The sequence below is a fragment of the Cryptomeria japonica genome, chromosome 1 (assembly GCF_030272615.1).
Source record: "Cryptomeria japonica chromosome 1, Sugi_1.0, whole genome shotgun sequence".
Taxonomy (NCBI): Eukaryota; Viridiplantae; Streptophyta; class Pinopsida; order Cupressales; family Cupressaceae; genus Cryptomeria; species Cryptomeria japonica.
In genome coordinates this window covers 309,790,405-309,799,222 of record NC_081405.1, presented here as the reverse complement: position 1 = coordinate 309,799,222, position 8,818 = coordinate 309,790,405, and positions in this window count along the sequence as shown.

The window sequence follows — 8,818 nt, the reverse complement described above, 5'->3', positions numbered from 1 at the left end:
AACTGGTAAAACACCTTATGAATTATGGTTTGGCAATACACCTACAGTTAAGTATTTCAAATTTTTTGGTAGTAAATGTTATATCAAGAGAGATGATATTATTGGGAAATTTGATCCTCGATGTGATGAAGGCATATTTTTTGGTTATTCTAATGAAATCAAAGCGTATAGATGTTATAACAAGAGATTGTAGAGAATTGTGGAGAGTGCTAATGTGAAAGTAGATGAACTGAATAGAAGTCAAATCAGAGTTAATGAGAAGGAACCGACAATGGAAATTATTATATGTGAACCGATAGCACCTTTACTTGATCAAAGAGTTGAACCAATTACTCCAGCAACATCAAAGAATTCTAGACTAACTGAAGAACAGGGAAGAGGAACATAAAGTCATAAGACTCCTAGGTATGTGAGATTGAATCATTCAGAAGATCAAATCATTGGGGATAAGAGAAATGGAGTGATGACAAGAAGAAGACTAACAATTAATGAGGTATGTTTAATTTCACAAGTTGAATTGGTATCAGTGATTGAGGCATGTAAAGATGAATATTGGTTGAAAGCTATGGAAGAATAATTAGATCAGATTGAGAAAAATAACACATGGACCTTGGTTCCCCAGCCTAAAAATAAAAATGTTAGTGGAACTAAATTGGTTTTTCGGAATAAACTGAATGAGGATGGTCAAGTTATAACAAATAAAGCTAGATTGGTTTGTAAAGGATATTCTTAGAAGGAAGGAATTGATTATGGAGAGACTTTTGCACTTGTAGCTAGGATTGAAGCTGTAAGATTATTTCTTGCCTATGTTGCTTATAAAAACTACAAGGTTTATCATATGGATGTTAAATATGAATTTTGCAAGCTAAGGTAAGCTTTATATAGATTGAAACAAGCATCTAGAGCTTGGTATGCAAGGTTGGATAAATATCTTTTAAATCTTGGTTTTACTAAGGGCAGTGCTGATAGTAATTTATATTATAAGATCACTAATGATGATATACTGCTTATTGAAGTATTTGTTGATGACATTAAATCTTTTGAGGTGAAGATAAATTATGCATAGAATTTTCTAAGAATATGGAAAAATAATTGGAGATGTCTATGATTGGTGAGATGAAATTTGTCTTAGGTTTGCATATTACTCAGACTGACAAAGGTATTTTCATCTATCAAACAAAATATGCTAAGGAATTGTTGAAGAAATTTGGTATGGGAGATTCTAAACTGGTAAGTACTCCTATGGTTACAAGTGAGAAATTAACAAGAAAAGATGTTTCTGCACTGGTAAGTCCTACAAGATACAAATCTATGATTGGAGGTTTTCTTTATTTGACTTGGACTAGGCCTGACATTATGAATGCTATTTGTATTATTTCAAGATTTCAGAGTGATCCTAGAGAAAATCATGAGATGGCAGTGAAAAGGATTTTTAGATACTTGCAAGCTACATCAGAATATGGCTTGTGGTACCCTAGGGATGATAACTTTACTTTATATGCATATACAAATTTTGATTGGGATGGAGATGTTGATGACCAGAAAAGTACTTCCGGTGGAGCTTTCTTTCTCGGAAAGAAGTTGGTTTCATGGATTAGCAAGAAATGATCATGTACTTCTTTATCTACTGCTGAAGTTCATTGTGTTGCTACTTCTACTAACTATACATAATTTTTATGGATGAAGCAAATGTTAAAGGATATAAAGGTGGATTGTGATGAACTGGTTGTTATTCACTATGATAAGTTTGAGCCACTGCTATTGATATATCAAAGAATCTGGTATTTCATTCTAAAAGAAAGCACATATCTATCAAGTATAACTTTTTGAAGGACAAGATGGAAGCAAATGAAGTTCGACTAGTTTATGTGAACACTAAAGAGCAGATTGTAGACATTTTCACTAAACCTTTGTCAAATGAATCATTTGAGTACTCGAGAGACCAATTGGGGGTTTCTGCCTCTCCGCTAGAGACTTGATTGATATGGTTTCGCATCAGTCTGACATGCATTATCAAAGATACTACTCATTTCGACACTGATGTGAGATGCTATTGCTCAGGGCGAGTAGTCAACTTTGTGATTCAGACGCTTATGTTTTTTCTTTGATATTTCTGTCAGATTTTTGGCATTGATGTCAAGGGGGAGAGATATTAATATGAAAAAGAAAGATAAATTTAGATCTTTACAAAGATATTATTCACAGGGGGAGATATTGATATTCAGAGCTATCTGTAGGAGATTGTTGGTTTTCTTCAATTGGGGGAGACTTGTTTGGCATTTCTTGGTACTTAGATGTTTTTTTCACATCTAGTGTTAACGTCAATGCAAAATGGGGAGATTGTTTGCCATTTGGTAGAATTAATTATATGTTGCATTGATTTTTTGTCATTGATGCCAATACTATTTGTTTGGATGCTTTACCAACACCCTTCTAGTCCTAGTAGGTTAAGTGGTTTATGGTTAACTTGGATATGACATGATCTAGTAGGCTCTGGTATAGTCTAGTGATGGAATTAGCTTGTTCACGATACTTATACTCATATTTGGCCATTTGGTTTTGGTGTGGTGATTGGATGCTATCCTGCTTACTTAGAAGATTGGTTTTTGGTTCCGGTGAGGGTTTCACCAATAGAGCTTTTGGTGGAGATCTTTAATGAATTGCATAAGTGGTGTTGTTGCAGATTCTGGTGGAGTTTCAGGATGTTGTTGGTGATCATGTTTGAGACTTGGTAGATGGAGATCATTGTTGTGGTGTGTGGACCTATACTTGGTCCCTGTTGATCTAGGTTATGGACCGACTTTAATATAATGTGTGGATAGGACCTATTAATGTATTTCTGGGATGTCTTATATGTTGATATTATTTGCTTGGTCTAAAGCTGACATGGTTTGTAATTATGTAATTAGCTTATTATCTGGTGGCCAACTTGATTTTTTATGGTTGAGGGTTTTGTATAAATAGATGTAAGATCTCATTGTAGATCATCATGGTTAATGTTAAAAGTCATGGTGAAGGAATGTAATGTGCGAATAATGTAATATCATTTAGGTAGAGGAGTTGGTTGATCATTGGATATCGAATTGGGTTTATGTAAGAGGATTTAGTCCTCAAGTATTGAGCTTAACCAAAAATATACTCAAGCATAGGAGATCATATCTTTTGCAATTCAACACTTCTCCAGATTGTAGTATGGATATCTATGTAGCTAGTGAGGCTCCTTTTGTGATGAGTAGTGCGCTCTAGGTTGTTGGCCTTCCTACAAGTGCATGCCCCTCAATTGTAATTCACATACTTACGACAAAAGTATTATCTGATTGTGGGTAGGCTTCCCACCATGGCTTTTCCCTTTATTGGGTTTTCCATGTACAAATCTTGGTGTCATGTTGATGTTATTTATTCTCTTATTGTTATTTATGCTTAGTTGGTTTATCTTCCATTCTAGTATTAATGTTTTGGGTTCTGGTATTAAAGTTTAAATTGCTAATGGTTCAGTAATATGTGACAACTGATTCACCCACCCCCCTCTCAGTTGTCTTCCAGTTATTTGAACATTCTAACAATTATTGCATACTTTTCATTTATAAATTTAATTTTCTTCGAATTTATATAAATTTAGTGGTTAATTCATTCAAAACCCTAGTTGCTAAAATTGAACTTGTATTTTGCAAAAATTGCTATCTATTGTTTTAGATCTAAAAATTACAATGCTTGTCAAATTCAATTCTTTCGTTGTCTTGTTCAATTTGCAATTCAAATTTACCAAATTAAGTAGTTAATTGTCAAAGCCCTAATTTTCAAACATCAACCTAAACTTGTGCAAAAATTGGATTTACATTTAATTTTTAGATTTGTGACAAGTTTTAGACTTGTCTTCTAGCATAAAATTTAAATTTTCAATTTCCCTCCTTTTCCCAAAATTCAAAATTTTAAAATTCAGTTGTTTTCAAATTTAATTGGATTTTGTGCAAATTTCAATCAATTTCAACCAATTTCAGTTTTTAAAATTTTATTGAAGGTGGCCCTATCCATTAGGTTTGACCTTTTTCAAAATTGCAATTCAATTTCTTATCTTTTTCAAAACCCTAATAGGATCCTATTTTGACATTCAAATCTTAATTTCACCTATCTAGAGATCGTAAAATCAATCAATTTTTTGGGGTTACCTTTCAAATAATTGTAGCTTCCATTCTTGAAAATTTCCAAAAAAAGTTGGGAGGATTGTGCATTACTTACACACAGTCCCTGACTTTTTTCCCATAAATTATGACTATATTTAATTGCTTAAATCCATAAATTGCTTGATTTTGCTTCCCATTTTCAACATTGCAACTTTCAAGGAAATATTTAAAATTAAGTGGTTAATTATAATCTGCCCTAATTTTAAGATCTTAATTTTGTCAATTTTAAATTTGAAATTAAGTGGTATCCCATTGGCCCTAATTTTAAAGCTCAATCTCTTTTTATTAATTATGAATCTTTCTTGAAGATTGTGTCATTTCTTTTTTCCACAAAGTTCAAATTGTATTTCATAATTTTCTTGAATTTTGTCTTATTCAATTTTGCAAACTTTGTTCCCAAAATCCAAAATTCAAATTCAAATTTTAAACTTTCCCTCTAGTACCTGAGTTTTCCAATATTAGTCTTGCCTATACTATCCCTATTAGACAAAGCATTAGAATTAAGGATTCCCAAAGAGATAGAGCCTAATTTAGGTGACTTCTACAATGAGAATATTTCTAATTCTTCCCATCCTAATAATATCTATATCCACCCAATTGATGATTCCAATGATGAAGAAAATGGTTTGACTAGAGTTTCCATAGATCAAATTTCAAAATTGGACAATCAATTTGACAATTTCCAACAACTGATGTCCCAAGAATATCCTAACAGTGAAGCTCTTCAATTAATTGAAGGTCTAAAATGCATGATTCAAAGTGATAAGAATGAAATTGATATATGCATGGTATTTCTCACATTTTTTATTCTAATGTTATGCCTATGAAGATTTGTGTTGAGAACTTAGGTTATTCACAACCTCCTACACAAATCAATCAATCTATTCCTTTGATCACTTCTATGGCTAGTATTCCTACTTTCACTTCAAACATCATGGCTACTTCAACTCAAAATGTCATACCTAAAACCATTATTCATTGCGGAAATCCCTCTTCTTCATTCAATCCTCCAACTTTATCTATGCCTTCAATGAGTATTCCTATTGTCTCTCAACCAATCAATGTGACACAAGGTGGCAATTCATTCAATCATTTTACTCCTTTTAGTGTCTCATTTCCTACTCAATCATCACCTATGCCTAATTATCATAGTGTCCCACCAACTTATTCTCAATCAATGCCCTCTTTCAATAACATCATACCACCTTCTCAGTCCAACATGTCTAACATAAATTCTTCAATCTTGTCGCCTTGTACTTTACCGATAGTATTAGTGCATGCTTATAATCCCACTAAAGTGGGGGCTAAATGTAGCATCATAAAATTGCGAACCTTGCAATTTTCAAATGCATTTGAGTCTTTTCATTAGGGAACAAGTCCCTAATCCTGATCGGAGACCTAAAACATGCTCATCACATCAAAAACTTGCATTTTTCATCATTCTGCACTGCCTTTTTGCTGCTCCTTGTCCTAAATCAAGGTATGACAGGAGAGTGGTGCCCCTATCCCCCTAGGACAATGGCACAACACCCTTGACCTGCCCCTATTTTTGGCCCCCTTTGATTCCCCCTTGAATTGGGCTTATCAATTTTTGAGTGGGAAAATTTTTTCCTATGTTGGCCTAAAATGGGAAATTACCTAAATACCCTTAATTATCAAGTATATAAGGAGCACTTCTCCTCCTATTTGCATAATATTGATCATAAGGAAAAATTACAAGGTGACATTATAATGAGGCATCAAGCATTCAAACATTCATTCAAGTATTGAGAATTGCAAGTATCCTTTCAAGGCTAGGTGTTGCATTCAAGACAAAGATTCAACCATTGAAGAGGAGATTTCTATCAACACTCACGACATCCTTTTCACATATCCATTCAAGAAAATTCATCTATGAAGGTATCAACATTTCAATTACATCCCCTTCTTGAGGTGGATTTTACTTCAAACATTTCCTTTCATTTTACAACCACTTGGTTAATTCCGAAATGGGGTTTGACCTAAAGTAAAACCCCCAATCCCAACAACATTTCCCTCTCTTTTTTGTGTGTAGGTTGTAGGTGCGCGACTGTAATTGCAAGTTTAGGCTTCTTTTTTAGAGACAAAAAAACCCTTTTTGACACGTAGATTTTTCAGAGGATTGTGCTTAACTTGCGCACGGTCCCTACAAATTTTGCTCAAATTTGTAGGGAAGCTTCATATAAAAATTCTACTACTAATTCTAGGTGAACAACTTCATCCCACATCTCTATCTTAAGATATGATCACTTCTTTGTCATTTCTGCACTTAGTCTCAATTTGCTTAATTCAACTAGTCTACTACAAAAGAGGGTTAATTTACTGCAATTCACTTAGTATTCAATCTCTTACCATTGGGGATAGGATCTAGATAATTCAACCCCTCTTTTGAGTGTAATGTGTGAAAAAATGAAGGGAATCCTTTGTGAAACTTACATTCCTCTTTTGAGGGGAGTAAATATTTCCACTTGATCTCCCCTCATCATTTTTCACCATATTACATAACCATTTGGAACATTTGGTGGGAAAGGAATAGAAGGATATTTAGGAATGAGAGAAACTCAAGTAACTATTTTATTAGCAATATTTAGAATTCCATCTCAGAAGTAGTGAATTCTTACACTATGAAACACAAGAGATTGGAGTCTTGCTTTACTTCTTGGGATGACTCAGTCCTTAAGAGGTGGCAAGGGATCACTCTTCCTTTTAAGGGTAGTCTCCTCAATAATTCAATATGAAAGATAGTTATAAAGGATTTTAAATGGGAACCTCTAGACCACCTTCACTAGAAACTCAATTTTGATGGAACAACTAAGGGGAGTTCCCAAGTTGTTCTAGGGCTGGATTTATTATTTGAGATGTTAAAGGGAGGCTAGAGAAACTAGAATACTATATGGGACAAATAATTTTGCGGAGGCCTTTGCATTAGTTCATGGATTATGCCCAATGCATAAATTGGGTGTCAAAATATTGATTATTAAAGGGGAATCAATGAATGTAATATGAATTGTAAAAAATCTGAAGCCCTAGGATGGAAAGTTCAATATGTCCTCTAGGAAGCTAGACATATTCTTCATAAGTCTGAATATTTTACCATCAAACATTGCTTCATAGAAGATATTGGTATAGTAGATGCATTATCATATAAAGACTATTACATTGATAAAGGGGAGATTTGATTTAATCAAAACTAGATCCAAAGTAGATGGGGTGCTAGCTCCCATTTCCTCTATTGAATATATTTATCTATTCACTAACATATGTTGATTTTTGGAAAGTGTTTTATCCATGGTGGAGAATCTGTTTGGCACACTAGCTATCCTTGTCTCTATAGGCTACTTGGATGGGAAAGATGATGCACAATCTGACACTCATATTTACATCAATGGTAGCAAAATTATTAATGTTGGGATTCCATTTTCTGAATTCTTCCCCAACTATGATGGCTGTCACACAGAATAAATGTCTTTTCATTGCCCATGTGTCATGTTCACAAGGTTTTTGATGCCACCTTTGTTCACTCGGTGTTTGTGTTAGTTTTGGGAAAATAATGATTAATTTTGGTGGGATATGTAAAATGGGACAATAGTGAGATTTTGAATCCTCCTAATTGATCATTGAAAGATAATTCACTTTCCTCACTTGTGTGAATTAAATATGATCCTAACATCGACACATGCCAAGGGTCATGTGTGATGAATATGGGGAGGCTCTTTTAGGAAATTTGGTGCAGGAGCACCTAGTACACTCATGCCTCCATGAGGCTCTTTGGCCAATTTTTAGCTGTAATTATGTGTTCGATTTATAATAAGGTCTTTTAGACCAAATTGATCTTGTTTGACTCATAATTGAGTCTAAGGAAGTCATTTGGGGTCAAAGGTCACAAATCACAAAGTTGCACCATAAAAGTTGTTATGCAAACTTTCATAGAAAAAGTTGTCATTTTGTTAAAAACTTGGGTTTTGGTAGTTTAAGTTTTAAATATGGTTTTTAAACATTGGGCGGGATGTTCAAAAAAATATTTAACCTATCTCCATTGACCAGGGGTCGATTGGATCTGATTTTGGTGTGCTAGAAGTAATAAAATCTATCTTTGTTCTTGCATTCTTAGTTTTCATTTTTTCATTATAGTTAGAGTGTGTGGTAAGGCCTTGTATACAAGGATAAGGGATTGATATTATATTAATTTGAAATAGGGGTGAATCCCCTTCCATTTGGTTTTTATCTCATCATTTTTCTTCAATATTTGAGCATTTTACAAGAATTTTTCTAAAACTGGCCAATAACCTTTGTTTTGAGGGCTTGAGGGTATAAAATGGATTTATAAGCCATTCCACCTGATGAAACTTGTTATAACATGGTGGAATAGCTACTCTAGATGTGTACTTTACATGTTTCTAGTCAAGAATGATGGCTAAGAGTTGATATTTAATGAAAAGGTGTTGGGGAAGAGTGAGGAATGTTTTGGGAAGAATTTGCAGACCCTACAAGATGTCTTTCAAGTGTTGATAAGGTGGATTAAGGCTTGTAATATGTATATCCAATAAACCCACTTTAAACAAGCATAAAAGATGCCTAGATAAGGGTTTTATAGAAGGGTAGTTTGGTGGGACTTCCAA